Source organism: Octopus bimaculoides, chromosome 3 (genome assembly GCF_046866305.1).
Source record: "Octopus bimaculoides isolate indiv1 chromosome 3, ASM4686630v1, whole genome shotgun sequence".
Taxonomy (NCBI): Eukaryota; Metazoa; Mollusca; class Cephalopoda; order Octopoda; family Octopodidae; genus Octopus; species Octopus bimaculoides.
The window spans coordinates 99909259-99926758 of record NC_142930.1 but is presented as its reverse complement, the minus strand read 5'-3'; the positions used below and the strand labels follow the sequence as shown (position 1 = coordinate 99926758).

At 38.0% G+C, this 17500-nt stretch overlaps 1 long non-coding RNA gene across 1 annotated transcript in view; it reads left to right on the top strand.

The window, feature by feature from the left end:
- LOC128247293 (uncharacterized) overlaps positions 1 to 17500 on the top strand; it is a 143510-nt gene that overhangs the window by 106667 nt on the left and 19343 nt on the right. The window contains exon 3 of the long non-coding RNA XR_016241154.1: positions 2236 to 2305. This is a non-coding gene — a long non-coding RNA (uncharacterized LOC128247293). The remainder of the gene's footprint in view (positions 1 to 2235; positions 2306 to 17500) is intronic.

The window sequence follows — 17500 nt, the reverse complement described above, 5'->3', positions numbered from 1 at the left end:
TCTCTGTTTTATGAAGAATGTCTGTCTTACCGTGGTTCATCAGGCATAAGTTACAATTTTATGTCGGTATCTTGCGTCGATGATCACTGGACCAAGCACAGGATGTAAAGTTTAGTATCCAAACGACCGCTAGTTTGTTTCTGTACCAGGTCACTATTTCTCAATCTGTTATTATATATGAAGTATATATCAATATACAGTGTTAGCATATGCACATGAAACACTAATACCTCTCGGAAGTAGTTTCGTGAGATATTTCCAGTTCATTTTAAACCATCACTTGGAGGAAACCGAAGATCTGATTGCATGTTTATAAGATGTAGGCTGAGCTTCTGGGAGATTTTGTCCCCATCAAAAATGACGCGCGGTTTATATTACTCTCCAATGCTGTAATTCCTAGACTTTATGGTTCAAACTTTGCTATATTTTCTTGTCGCCTGTCCTAACGTGTACCCCCAAGAACTTTGCTTTTATTGGCAAGCATTTCTCTATTTCTCTCTCTCTCTCTCTCTCTCTCTCTCTCTCGCTCTCTCTCTCTTTCTACCACATACACACACTTTCTTTGTATCTCTATCATTCCATCTATGATTCACTGGCTTTCTACACTTATGTTATTTTAGCATATTATGTTTCTCATAACTCCTCTCTTTAGTACTGCTCTATCATTCTCTTTTTCTAGCACTATCTCTGTTTTTCTTTCTTCCATCCTTCTCTATATTGCACTGTCTGCTCGACTGACTATCTATCTCGTTTGTTACTCCATTACTGGCTATGCCCATCTCTCTTGTTATTGAGCTGCTGAACTTGAGAGAACTTTTAGAAAGATCTATTAAATAGAACTTATAGAAAGTTCTATTTAAAAAAATCCAAGAAGACAAGTGGTTTGATTTACCAATAATAATTTCAAAAATTTTTCATTCAAAAATAGTTTATTGTTGTTTAACCATAGTTCAGTAGCAGATGAACATCCTCTCGATCAAGGATGTACCAGACATACATCTTTTTATTTATTTATTTATTCATTCATTCATACACTGTATATCATTCATAGATTGTATATCCAAACTGAGGTCAGGCTAGGTGTAGGGGCATGCACCGTTGCAGCAAGTTGCTGTAGTTATCATTTGTTGGTACATTCTCAAGTTCTCCTGGCTGACCAGTCGAGGATAGTCTCAGTCAGTCCCAATCTCCCCAAGATATCTCCTCATCAGCCGTAATCATGTGGCATGTATGTAGTCGACCAATACGGTAAGCAGGGTCTAATTTGGAAAGTCGAGCAAAATGGCTAGGCAGCCTGAATAGGCACTCTCGAGGCATACAAGTAACAAGACACATCCCAGTTTCTGGTTGGATATGAAATCCGACCAATGTTAACTGAAGCGCCCTCAAACCAAAACAATTTATTTTTACCCAAATTGTTCTTTTTTAAGAAGAAATTTCATAATTTGAGAGAGTTGGCTACCCCCTCCACTTTGACTCAACTGTAGTTGATACAGCGAAGCGTTCGAGAAGGATGATTTATAAGAGAAATACAGAGTATGCATGTTAAAAAAAGTAGAATGATGTGTAATTGTACATGCGCGCGCTTGTGTGTATGTGCACGCAATTTTTGTATGTATGCGTACAGGTATGTACATAATGTACACACACACACACACACACACACACACACATATATATATATATTGTTGTATTTCGGGATGGTCATTTTATTTATTATTTTTTTTGTTTGCCAAATAAACACACGCACTATATACATAAATATTTTTTTCTTCACTCATTTATTACTGTTTTTATTTATTTTATGTCTATTCTCCGGAAATCTTTCGTCACACATCTGTGACCTCTTCAGCGACACTTTTCATTTCCGTGTGTGTTCTTGCTCCACTTACTCCATTGATAAACGTAATGTGCGCGCGCACACACACACACACACACACACACACACACACACACACACACACACACACACATATATATATATATATATATATATATATATATATATATATATCCTCTTTCTTTCCTTTCCTGAGCGTCTGATAATACATTACTTGTACCACGTCCTCGCGTTGTTGTTTTTTCATGTTTGCTCTTCTTTGTTTGGATTCACTATATATATATATATATATATATACATACATATATATGTGTGTGTGTGTGTGCACAAACACACACATGCATGCACAAACATCAGTTTGTTTATTTATTTATCTATTTATTTATTTATTTCAGTAAGATGGCATTTGAATATTCCGAATTGAGATCTGGCGATTCTTGACACTTCAAAACAATAAACAGCAAAGTAAGTCGCATAACATTTATTTAATTATTTATGGTATATATTACGATGCACCTATTTAAGTCTACACATCACCTAACAATTTACTGACGGTAAATTGGCAGAATCGTTAGAGTATCAGACAAACTAATTGCTGTCTTGCCAATATTTAGTTACAGTTATGTACGTTATTAGGTCAAATATTTCCACGGTTAGGTTTTTACTTTCATCCTTCCTGGCGTATTGAAATAAACTGCTAGTAAATAAGTATTAGAGTCGATTTGCTCGACTAACCTCTTCAAGGTGGTGTCCCAGCACTTCCACAGTCTAATAACTGAAACAAATAAAAGATATGTGTGTGTGTGTGTGTATATATATATTGGGTCAACCCATAAATTATGCAGTTTTTTATACTTCTTTTATTTTTCAAAATTAAGATAAACAAAGTTCTTTTTAAATCTAAAATATACTTTCCTTCATTTTCTACAATGCTCTTCCAACTACCTAGCGGACTTGCAAGGCCCCTCTTCCAAAATTCACTTGTCCGTGATGAAAAATACTCCTTCAGTACTGTTCTGACCTCATCTACAGATTTCATATTTTTTCCGTCCAAATGATTTTGAAGACTGCGAAATAAATGATAATCAGATGGGACAATATCTGGCGAATATGGTGGGTGGGGAATCGTTTCCCATTCAAACTGCTTCAGCCTTTGGAATGCCATCCTCGCTGTATGTGGCCGAGCATTATCCTGATGGAAGAACACCTTTCGTCTTGAAACCAAAGATGGTCGTTTTTCTTTTTGCGCTAACTTAAGCCGCTCAAGTTGCTCACAGTAGATCTCCTTTGTTATCATTTGGTTTGGGTTTAAACGTTGAAAGTGGACTAAACCTTTCATATCCCACCAAACAGATAACAACACCTTACGTGGGTAAAGATCTTCTTTAGCCTCAGATGCAGGTGTTTCTCCTTTCCCTACCCACTGACTTCGGCGCTTGACCTTTTTATATAGAACCCATTTTTCGTCACCAGTCTCTACTCATTCCAAAAAAGGTTCATTTGTGAGATGTGACAACAAAGAAGAGCACACATTCACTATCTGCGCGCGATTAGACTCGGAAAGTTTGTGAAGAAGCTATTGACCCATTTTGATGACTTTTCCGATGGCACCCAGTTGTTGATGAATGGTTGAATGACAAAATCCAAGCTTCTCTGCTAGTTCCTCAACGGTTACAATGGGATTTTGTTCCACCAGGGTTTGCAAGATGTCCTCGTCGAGTTCTACAGATCTTCCAGGACGAAGCTCGTCTTTTAGGCTGTAGTTTCTGGCTCGGAATTTCTGAACCACCGTTGACACTGGCTTACATTTATTGTCCAATCCCCATACACTGCATTAATATTCTTCGCACTTTCCATTGCATTGTTGCCTTTATTGAATTTATAAAGCAAAATCTGCCGAATATGCTCCTTTGTTACTTCCATTATAGCTTTGAAAAAATAACTGTTAAAATCGAACTATTCTTCAAAACTTGCACTAAAAAAAAGTTGATGCAGGTAGTTTATCCCGTCCCCCTCTGACTTTTAGTTCAGGCAATTGAAAAAACCCGAATTATTTATGGGATGACCATATATATATATTTACACGCTCATGTATATATGCATACCGATTTCAAATTTTGACACAAGGCCAGCAATTTCGAGAGAGGGATAGTCGATTACATCGACTCCAGTGCTCAACTGCTACTTATTTTATCGACTCCGAAAGGATCAAAGGCAAAGTCGGCGGAATTTAAACTCAGAACGTAAAAATGGACGAAATACTGCTAGGGCATGTTAACGACTCCGCCAAACTCGCTACCTCGGTTGCTAGAAAAATCAGTGTGACACATGTTATGTCAACACTGTACTGTTTCTATTTTTCTTCCTCTTTTACATTTTTTGTAATTACAGAACAATCTAGTCAACAGGCTTCCGTACAGTTTCCGTTTACCCAATTTCACTCACAAAGTGAGTCTGCATGAGGCTATAGATAACGGCGTTTACCCAAGATGTCACGAAGCAGGATTGAAAGCGGACCGATACGTGTGTGTGTGTGTGTGTGTGTCTGTCTGTGTGTTTGTCTGTCTGTCTGTCAGTATTTGGGGTAGGAACTGTATAAGTGCGCTCCCGCGTCTGTTTGTGTTTGTATGCAAAAGCGTTTGTATACAAAAGAGTTGTAGTGTGTTCATTTAAAATGCCACAGTTAGAACTAAATTATTATTTAATTTTAACAAAGATTAAACTTCTACCTTACAATAATAACATTCAATAATTCTTGAGTGTATGTTGGAGAAAAAAAAAGTGAGGAGGAAGGGGAGGAGGGGAGAAAGGGTAACTAGAGCCACCTCACTAACATGTGTCTCCCAATGGTGACATACGTTACTCACGTGACACTTGAAACATTCAAAGAGAAATAAGCTTATGCTAAAGAAATTATGCTTCGTACTTAAAATATTTTGCTTTCATATCTTTGTTTCTCCTCCCCTTCTCTTTACTCCACTCTCTTTCTAATTTATTGTCTCCCCCACACTCTCTTTCCCCCTCTTTCTCTCTCTCTCTCTCTCTCTCTCTCTCACATGTAGATATATTCATACATATGTTTTTATGTTGAGAATAAAAATATTTTTATACATATATGAGTTTGGGTATGTGTGCGTATGTGGTTGTGCGTGTTCGGTTGTGAACAAATATGTCTATTTATGACTATATGAACACATATGGGTTTCTATGAATGTGTGTGTATATATATAATACACACACATACACACACACACACACACACACACACACACACACAATACATACATGCAAACACAAATGCATAAAATACGCATGCATAAACAATATATATATATATATATATATATATATATATATATATATATATATACATAATAAAACACATACATACATACATACATACATACTATATAGCTATATATGTAAGTGTGTGTATATAGATAGATAGATAGCTATATATGTAAGTGTGTGTATATGGACAGACAGACAGACAGACAGACAGATAGATAGATAGATAGATAGATAGATAGATAGATAGATAGATAGATAGATAGATAGACATACGCACAAACAAGTACTCACACACAGTTATATCAATTCATACAGATACAATTATTTCTATGGAGTCATACACAAAGTAAAGAAACATAGATTAATGCTCATGTCTAAGCATATACATACGCATATATATATACATACATAGATTTCTACATTCTCACACATGCGCACATAAATGAAAACCAGAAAGCGAGACGGCTTTAATTACAGGATGTTGAAAAGGCGGGAGATATCCCAACATGCTGTTCACTGTAGGGTGTCTATAGAGTTCTCTCTTTATGTGTGTGTCAGTCAGTGTTGGTTATGTGATGTGTTGCAAGCATGTGTGTGTGTGTGTTTGCATAAAGAAACTGTGAATATGTTTCTATGTCAGTGTGTGGGTGGATGGAATGAGATGACTAAGTGCAAGGTGAGGGCTAAGATAAGTCTTGTCACTGTGTCTATGTTACCATGGAGATGGTGATGCCATTTAGCATCTGTTGCCACCGAGTCTGAGTTGTCACAGAGTTTAAGCTGCCATCATGGAATTTGTTTTCTTTGTTGTTTTGCTATAAAACCAGCATAACCTTGGAACCAGGGCTGCAATAAAGTGAAAATAGGCTATAGGCTCACAACCATCTTGTGACAAGGTTATTTACCTCGACATGAGGTCGGGTATCATTATATTATATATTTCTTGTTTATAATTTAACCCTTATGTTTAAAACGTGGGCATAGGTGTGATCTCATGGCTAAAATTTTGCTTTGCTATAATGTGGTACTCAGTCCGTTCCTACGGTGCGGTACCGTGGGCAAATGTATTCCATCATAGCCTTGGGTCGACAAAGTCATGTGTATGAAATTGTGCGTAAGCACCTTGTGTATATACTGTTAAAGGGTGGTAGCTTTAATCCACCCCACAATATGAACTTTAGTAAAGTTTAATTATTGTATTATCCTTTTCCTCGCTACTAGTTTTGGAATTCTGGTCATGGAAATTGTTCTTCCTTCTTGGACTTGGCCATACAGTTAGTTGAACGTTTGCGTGGAAGTTCCCTTGTTGGCTCGATTTCCCATGTGTTTCCCATATAGTTAACAAGGCTGCTTGTGTTAGTAGTTTGTCCTTTGTGTATAATGTGTCTGCTTTCACACTGCTTTTAAAATCTAAAAATAGTGTATTTAAGCAAAGTCAGCATTTGAAATTAAGCAAACATTCATGAATTATATGGACGCTCCTACTGCTTATATCAGTTAGCTGTAAACCATCCGCAGTAATTATTTATAGGTCGGTGGATTGTGCCATTTGAAAGCTATTTGTCTTCGCCAACGATATAGAGCAGAACCGATGGTTGAACATACATAATATCAATTATGTGTGCAGCTCTGCAACACTCTTCGCATAGTTCCAGCTTCGATCCGCAATTCATATACACAAGTATCTGAAAGTTCCTTATTAAAAAGATCGACAAGTATACAAGTCGAATTTAGGACACATTGTGTACCGGTCTTCAAAGCTGTACGAAAACACAATCAGAAGTTCATCAGGAGGACTATAATATTTAATCTGCTGATTAAATACAAATATTTACATATCCTCAGTACTTGAGACAAATCTATAACATCCACCTTTTCATCTGAAATCACAAGTCCACAGGGAAACATCTTCGTGCGATCGCCTGACCTACAACATCGAGTAACAAAATTTCCATCAAATTAGAATTTACTGCTATAATTATTTGGACATAACATTGGATAAGTCGATCCTAGATAATCTATTTATACAAGACAAAATAAATAAAAATGGGAAGATCATTACTGGAAGGTCTTTAATCGAGGCGTCTAGATTTGGAATGAAGTAAAGCTGAACAACAACAATCTTATTATCCACCTATACTCTTTTACTCTTTTACTGGTTTCAGTCATTTGACTGTGGCCATGCTGGAGCACCGCCTTTTAGTCGATCAAATCGACCCCAGGACTTATTCTTTGGAAGCCTAGTACTTATTCTATCGGTATCTTTTGCCGAACCGCTAAGTTACGGGGACGCAAGCACACCAGCATCGGTTGTCAAGCGATGTTGGGGAGACAAACACAGGCACACAAACATTTACACATATATACATATACATATATACGACGGGCTTCTTTCAGTTTCCTTCTACTAAATCCACTCACAAGGCTTTGGTCGGCCCGAGGCTATAGTAGAAGACACTTTCCCCGGAACTGCGTGGTTGGTAAGCAAGCTACTTACCACACAGCCACTCCTGCGCCTGTGTTAAACAATTGCTGTGATCTATGTTATTTTCCAACACAGCGCCATCTATAGGCCTTTTACAACCATCAATTTCCCCCAACCACTCAAATGCATTATTCAATATAGAAGATATTACTGGCTGTACCCTTACAGTGGTCAACCGCTAAAAACGAAAAACTACTACTGTTGTACTGCGGCTGATACAGTTGCTGTTCTCCTATGCTATAGCGGCTGTTTTTGCTCGTAGTATTGATTTCAAATTTTAGCAGAAAGCCAGCAAGTTCGGAACAGGGCGTAAGTCGATTGTATCGACCTCAGTACTCAACTGGTACTTCTTTCATCGATCTCGAAAAGATGAAGGGCAAAGTCAACCTCGGTGGAATTTAAACTCAGAACATAAAGGCGGACGGAATGCCGCTAAGCATTTTGCCAGCCTGCTATAACGATTTTTCCAGCTCGCCACCTTAAGTTGTGAGAAATATTACAACTATTAAATGTAACTGGCTAATGTAAATTAATATACTGTTTGTGTGTGTGTGTGTGAGCGTGTACGTATATTTATGTATATGTGTGCATGTGCATGTGTATGTGTATATGTGTAATAAAATGGATATAGTATATACACATACTTATGCCTTTACACATACATATATACATATTAGATATACATGTGTGTGTGTATATATATATATATATATATATATATATATATATATATATATATATATTTGATGTGTATATGCGTGTGTTTGCATTAGAAGACGAAGAAAAAGGGGGAAGAGAGTGTGCATAAGCGAGAGAGAGAGACGAAGAGGGAGAGAGAGAGATTCGAAGAGAGAGAGAGAGAGAGAGAGAGACGGAGGGAGAGAAATTGCACCAACTAACGGCAAAATTGGTTGATGAGACGCCAGAACTTGAAGTATGTCATATAAACAGACATGGAGTATGAGGTGGCGGCTGTGGTAGTGGCGAGGGTGGAGGTGGTGGCGAGTACAGTAGCCTATACAACAACAACTGCAACAACAGTAATACCAAATGACGGCAGCACTAGTTAGGACGAGAACACTATCAGCAAATGTAGAAATGGTGTGTTCGTCAGGGTACGCAAACACTCCTTAACACACATTCACACAAACACTCACACACGCACGCACGCATAAGCACACACACACACACACACACGTGACTACATTTCTAGTCACTTTTTCTTTCTTCCTTTCTTTCGTTCATTCATGCTCTCATTCTCACTAAATACACACACACAAATATACACACATATACACACGCGCGCAGTATAGCATATATATGTGTGTGTGTGTGTGTACATATATATGTATTACCAACCACATGGTTCTGGGTTTAGTCCCACTGCGTGGCACCTTGGGCAAGTGTCTTCTACTATAGCCTCAGGCCGACCAAAGCCTTGTGAGTGGATTTGGTAGACGGAAAATGAAAGAAGCCCATCGTATATATATGTATATATATATATGTATGTATGTGTATATGTTAGTGTGTCTGTGTTTGTCCTCCCAACATCGCTTGACAACCGATGCTGGTGTGTTTACGTCCCCGTAACTTAGCGGTTCGGCAAAAGAGACCGATAGAATAAGTACTAGGCTTCCAAAGAATAAGTCCTGGGGTTGATCTGCTCGACTAAAGGCGGTGCTCCAGCATGACCGCAGTCAAATGACTGAAACAAGTAAAAGAGTATACATATGTATACTTAGGTTGTGTGCTAAAATGTTTGTTTCCCATCCATACGGTTTCGGGTTCAGTCCCACTGCGCGGTGCCTTGGGCAAGTGTCTTCTACTTATAGCACACCCAGGTTAACTAATAACTTGTGAGTGAATTTGGTAGACGGAAACTGTTCGGAAGCCCCCCATTCTCTATGTGTGTGTGTGTGTGCACGCGCACCCCACCATCGCTTGACAACTGCTGTTGGCTTCTTTACATTCCTGTAATTTAGCGGTTCGGTATAAGGGCCCGATAGAATAAATACCTTCAAGGTAATTCCTCCAGCATGACCACAGTCCATTGAGTGAAACAAGCAAAAGATAAAAGGCATACTTTCGTAGAAACGCGCACACACACATACACACACACACACACACACACATATACGAGGGGATGCTGAAAAGTTCGTCTTTAAGGGGGTCACGAAAGGCTTTGGGTGGAGGCCCAACCTTCAGAATTCTTTTACAGAGTTCAGTAAAACTGAAGAACCGCTGCAATAAGTGTGTGAATCTGAGAGGGGAATATGTTCAATAAAATCATAATTAACCGATCCTCCTGTATTTTCTTTTACCCAGAACCAGAAACTTTTCAACGTCTCCTCATATATCTACAGATATTTTATATAGTATACACAAATATATGAAAAAGAGCTTTGCTCGAAATGTAAAACACCCTTTCTTTCCTTATGTCGTCGCGTTGTATTTTCAAGTGTTTTTTTCTCCGTTTTTTTTTTTTATATTATGTGTGTGGCGCAGGAGTGGCTGTGTCGTAAGTAGCTTGCTTACCAACCACATGGTTCCGGGCTCAGTCCCACTGCGTGGCACCTTGGGAAAGTGTCTTCTACTATAGCCTCGGGCCGACCAAAGCCTTGTGAGTGGATTTGGTAGACGGAAACTGAAAGAAGCCCGCCGTATATATGTATATATGTATGTGTGTTTGTGTGCCTGTGTTTGTCCCCCCAACATCGCTTGACAAGCGATGCTGGTGTGTTTACGTCCCCGTAACTTAGCGGTTCGGCAAAAAAGAGACCGATAGAATAAGTACTAGGCTTCCAAAGAATAAGTCCTGGGGTCGATTTGCTCGACTAAAGCCGGTGCTCCAGCATGGCCGCAGTCAAATGACTGAAACAAGTAAAAGAGAGTAAAAAGAGAGAGGTTGTGTGTGTGTGTGTATCATTGTAGATTTGTACATCAATGGAGAAGTGTTGAGTGTTGATATAATGTATTGTGGTGGTGGTGGTGGTGGTGGTGGTGGTGGTGGTGGCGGTGGAGGAGAATATATTTTACGTTGTGGTGGTGGTAGTGGTAAGGTGGTGGTAGAAATAATTGAAGCGGACGGTGGGGGAAAATAGATAAATTAATTCGCAAATATAAATAGATGAATAAGGTTTCTCTTTCGTCTAGACCACCACCACCACCACAGCCACCGCTATCTTACCATCAATTCTGTCTACCGTCATTCTCACTCCAGCACTTCGTCACGTGTGTGTGTGTGTGAATATATGTGCGCGCGCGCGTCTATGAAATAAATATCTATACATGCATATACATACATATATATATATATATATATATATATATATATATATATATGGATATTCATATATATATATATATATATATATATATATATATATATATATATATATATATATATATATGGATATTCATATATATATATATATATATATATATATATATATATATGGATATTCATATATATATATATATATATATATATATATATATATATGGATATTCATATATATATATATATATATATATATATATATATATATATATATACCAGAGAGTGAGACAGAGATAGAGAGAAAGGGAGTGACTTTGTGTCTACATGTATGCATCTAGCTATGTATGTTAATGTGGTGATTAGGTCCACAAATTATTATTATTATTATTATTATTATTATTTGTTCGGAATCGGAATTAGAGCATACGATTCTAAGTGTAGGAGGGATGAATGGTATGTGTGACTTATTACACCTCCATCTACAACAGCCATTAATCATTATCACCACCAACATCACCATCATCTCCACTACTACTAATTGTACTACTGAAAAGACTGCTGCTGCTGCTACTATAACTACTACTACTACTACTACTACTACTACTTCTACTACTACTACTATTTACTGGAAACTCAGAGTAGCGACAGAATGAAGTGTTTAGGACTTCTTGTCTGAACTGTAAATCAAATTCTAATATATGTGTATATGTGTGTGTATTTGTGTTTGTGTGAGCACGCGCGCGCGTATATATATATATATATATATACATATATATACATAAAACAAATAATAAATGAGTATATGCATATATACGTACAAGTATGTGCATACCTACATCTACATATATATATATATATATATATATATATATATAGAGAGAGAGAGAGAGAGAGAGAGAGATACACACACACACACACACACCTGCATATATATATATATATCTATATGCAGACAGACAGACAGCCAGACAGACAGATAGATAGACAGATGGATAGATAGATAGATAGATAGATAGATAGATAGATAGATACACACACATGCATATATATACAGGTGGATGTCGGTATGCACATACCTGTACGTATATATGCATATACTCATTTACTATTTGTTTTTACCTGACCGAACGCAGCGTCACCAATTTGTAAGTAGTTTTCACAACTTTATATTTTCCGACGCTACTCTATCTCTTTCTCTTTCTCTTCCTCTATCATTTTTCCCCCTCTCGTTCTTCCTCTGTTTACTACTACGTATCTCTCTTTACCCCTCTCGTTCTTCCTCTGTTACTACTACGTATCTCTTTTTCCCCCCGCGTACTTCCTCTCTTTCTCTCGTTGCTCACCTATTCTTCTACTTCCTCCCTTTGTTTCTCCCTCTACCACTCTCTCTCTTCCCCTTACACCGGCATGGTCACATGCTTCCGGTCAATAATCCTTTTCTTCCTTGGCTATCGCCGAGCAAACACGCGAACTTACTTCGTCCCCACTTTCAAGTTCGTGCTTCAAAGCGTTCAATACACACATAATTTTTCCCGTCTGGCCGTATAGCCTTTTCTGTTTGTTTTCCTGTCTTGTTTTTTGTCCGCCACTACATTCCTCCATGGCAAGGTTTAATTTGTGTATACAAATTTAATTTGCGGTCCATGGGAAGAGCCGTTTTAACGATGCGTCCTACCCAGCTCTTCGAAACGCCGGTGTTAAAGCGGGGGTAGCTGATGAAGGAGAATGTTCTCTATGTGGCTTGTGTGTTTTCTTGTCTACGTTTTGTTTGCAATGTCCTGTACCCAGATATGCACCTATACATACAGGTGGATGTCGGTATGCACATACCTGTACGTATATATGCATATACTCATTTACTATTTGTTTATATATATATATATATGTAGACAGACAGACAAACAGATAGACAGACAGATAGATAGATAGATAGATAGATAGATAGATAGATAGATAGATAGATAGATAGATAGATAGATAGATAGATAGATAGATGAGCGTGAGCATTATTTTATACACAATTTAGCTAGGATAACACATCCTGACCTCAGTTTCGTTCGGTCGGTTGATCGACCTCGCCCATAACCAAATTGAAATTTTATCAACCGCCCCAAGTAAATCAACGTTGCAGTTACATATATTTTTCGTTAGCGACATAGATTAAGATATTTAATTAAGTACGCTAGGTGTCATACATTGAATATGGTGAATTATAAAATACTTAAATTCACTGAGATTATCTATGCTATTAGGATACAGTAGCTCCTTTTATAATGTTTGAAATCTAAAAGAAGAGACAACGAACACAGTTGCAATAAAATCAATTTATGAAAAATTTGGAAAATATAGAAAATGAACTCTGGGAGTAAATCTTCGCGCTATAAGGTTCTACACACTTTCAACATGAATAGCACACTTGTATGGATTTGAAACGATCAACACGAGAATGGTATAATTTCTTATACATAAACAAGTATGTGAGGCTGTTTGTGTACATACATACATACATACATGTGTGTGTGTCTGTGCGTGCGTGGCCATGCTGGAGCACCGCTTTTAGTCGAACAAATCGATCCCAGGATTTATTCTTTTTAAACCGAGTACTTATTCTATCGGTTTTTTTGCCGAACCGTTTAGTTACAGGGACGGAAACACACCAGCATCGATGGTGGGGGGGGGGACAAACGCAGACACACAAACATATATACATACACACGCATATATATATATATATATATATATATATATATACGACGGACTTATTTCAGTTTCCGTCTGCCAAATCTACTTACAAGGCTTTGGTCGGCCTGAGGCTATAGTAAAAGACACTTGCCCAATGTGCCACACAGTGAGACTGAACCCAGAACCATGTGGTTGGTCAGCAAGTTACTTACCAAGGAAATAAAGTGATAGATAGATAGATAGATAGATATATACATACATACATACATACATACATACATACATACATACATACTTATATACATAAATACATACATAGCAGTATATAAAAATAGATACGTGTGTGTGTGTGTGTGTACATTGCATCAAGGAAAAGAAAATCCCGCCAGATTACATTTCAGAGAACTTTCATATCCGATTTATCATTTTTTCACACGCTCAGACTTCACCTTCGTTGGAGTTGTGTATATTTGTGTATGTATGTATGTATGTGTGTATGTATGTATGTATGTTTGTATGTATGTATGTATGTATGTGTGTATATGTAACTGTGTACGTTTGTTTGTGTGTGCGTGAAAGTGTTTTACATGTATCTGTACATCTATCAGTTTACGTTAATTTAGGAGTTTGTGTGTGTGTGTGTGTGTATCGAGAGAGAGAGAGAGACAGACAGACAGACAGACAGAGAAAGAGAGAGAGAAACGTATACATATCCATACACAAACGAATTTGTAAGACATCTATAAAAATTCTACAAGCAATAATGTGTGTGCATACACAGTCAAACAGACAGACACACAGACACACAGATAGATAGATAGATAGATAGATAGATAGATAGATAGATAGATAGATAGATAGATAGATAGATAGAAAGATAGATAGATAGATAGATAGATAGATAGATAGATAGATAGATAGATAGATAGATAGATAGGTAGGTAGGTAGGTAAGTAGGTAGGTAGATTTACATACAGATAGGTAGCTTGAGTTCTCACACATGACAAATAAATGGATCTCTGTCGTTTTCGAAGATGAGTATTCAGTTGTTCAACCGAGCTTTATTTTCATTGAATTAGTGTGTAAATATGACGGCGAGCTGGCAGAAACGTTAGCACGCTGGGTGAAACGCTTAGCGGTATTTCGTCTGTCTTTACGTTCTGAGTTCAAATTCCGCCGAGGTCGACTTTGCCTTTCATCCTTTCGGGGTTGATAAATTAAGTACCAGTTGTGTACTGGGTCGATCTAATTGACTGCCCCTCCCCCCAAAACTTCGGGCCTTGTACGTAGAGTAGAAAAGAATTAGCATGTAAATGACTGAGTAGTTCACAGTCACACGCACCTTCACTTAAATCCTTGGGTAGAATCAGTGTGACACGGTGTGTGTGGTTAGAATGGACCTTTGAATCGCTGCTAGCTAGAGTGTGCGCCACCAGGGGTCGCCTTTGAGTTCCCCCTTCTCTCATCCTCAAACAAGTTCCAAAGTGTCGCTTCCATAAAAGCGTCCCCCGGAGTGGACCGATCCTTTGTGAGTGAAATCGGTAGATGGAAACAGTGTGGAAGCCCGTCGTACATATATGTGTGTGTGTCTGTGTGTGCGTGTTGTGATATGTGTGTATTTATGTATATATGAGTGTGATTGTGTCTTTGTGCTTGAGTATGCATCCCCACATTGCTTGAGAGCCGGTGCTGGTTTGTTTACGTCGCCGTAATCTAACGATTTCGGCAAAGACACCGATAGAATAAGTATCGCCCTTTTAAAAAATAAGGAAAAGGGTCGATCTGTTCGCCTAAATTTTTCAAGACATCAAGCATGGCCGTAGTCCAATGACTGGAACAAGCAAAAGGTAAAAAGATAAAAGATATTATTGAACAGTAAAAAAGAAAACAACAGCCAATGTCCCCATGTTGCTAATACCAGCTTGCAGTGACACTAATAATCATGATACCATGCAAGTATGAGAAACCTTTTGCGAGATGGATAAGGTATGGCTCATCATCCGGTGGGATACACTATTAACAATGTTCAAGGTAATTTTTAGTCGACCATGCCATTCAGAATGTCCTGCAGGCCACAGTCAGCTAATAATTGTATCGTGTTTTCACATGGCAGCTGGTTTATTCTATTCACATTAAAGTTTTAGTCATTTGTTTAATTATTCTTTACTTTCGCACCGTTTTTCACACAATCAGCTTTTGTCATATCCCCACCGTCGTTCTTAATCAATTGTTCATACAATTTTCTGACGTCAGAATTTGTCGTAGCCATCTCCCTCCCTCTCTCTTTCTCTGACAGTTAGTCGCTATGGAACTCAAGTCAGATGAACTTGTACTTATCTGGCATAGATACTGCAAAACTGATGAATTTAATTTGATTAACATTAAAGAATCTACAGAAGTGTATGTGCGTGCGTGTGTGTGTGTCTGTGTACATGCGTGCATGTACACGCACGCACACAAACATACATACATACTTACATACATACATACATACATACATACAATATATTAAAATATATATACATCCACACATATATTTACGTATATATGTATGTATATATGTATATATGTTTCTGAGTATTATTGTTTTAACCCGAGTTTAACTCTGACCAAACAAGACATTCCAACCATGACAATCTTTAGTTACTTTCAAGCATTCTATCCAAAACTAATTATCCGATGCATTTTTCTTTCTGAAGATGACAAGATGTGATCTGAGGAGAAATATGACTGCTGTTTCAAGCTCTTTAAACGGCTACATAGGGAACCCTCTCGGTGATAGCTGTCTCCAAACAATTAGGGTTCTAAATATTTGCATATCAAATAACTCATACAATCATACGACACATGTAATATAGATAGATAGGTATATAGATCGATCGATCGATAGAGAGAGAGGGAGAGGGAGATAAACTCCGGTGTATACGCACTCACACCACACATACACACACACACATACGCATACGTATGGCGGCGAGCTGGCAGAAACGTTAGCACGCCGGGCGAAATGCTTAGCGGTATTTCGTCTGCCGCTACGTTCTGAGTTCAAATTCCGCCGAGGTCGACTTTGCCTTTCATCCTTTCGGGGTCGATTAAATAAGTACCAGTTACGCACTGGGGTCGGTATAATCGACTTAATCCGTTTGTCCCCTCTGTCCTTGTTTGTCCCCTCAGTGTGTAGCCCCTTGTGGGTAGTAAAGAAATAACACACACATACGCATACGTACGCACACTTTCACACACACACGTGGTTGTATAGGCCTTTATATGTAACCGTGCTTCTGTGCTTGCATATATAGTGAGCAACTTTTTTCCAAACATAACATGTACTCGAGTTTAATCGTCTGCATTACTGATTTCGCTGTTTATAACAGTAATTAAACATCTTTTATGCTTAATAGGAAAAAGAATGGTTTAAATCTATAAACAGTTGCTCTCCTTCTCAGCCTTATTTGAGTGAATAAATCATAGCAGTACATTGTGACTGCGTGTTGCAAGTCAGCGGCAAAGGATCATATGAACAATGTTTTCAGCTTTTAAGTAACACAATTGTTGCCGTGTGATTTAAAAATCTGTTTAGTTGTTCCTCTTGGTTACTTTCAATCCTTGTTTCATTTGTTCTCTGAGTGAGATTTTGGTTTTATATGATTCACTAGCAGAGATACCCAGCGTTGCTCGGGATTAAAATAACTCAGTTTTTTTTTTTCATTGTTTTACTTGTTTCAGCCATATGACTGCAGCCTTGCTGGAGTACCGCCTTTAGTCGAACAAACCAACCCCACGATTTATTCTTTGTAAGCCTAGTACCTATTCTATCAGTGGCTTTTGCTGAACCGCTAAGTTACGAGGACGCAAACACAGCAACATCAGTTGTCAAGCGATGGTGGGGGTACAAGCACACACATACACACACACACACGCA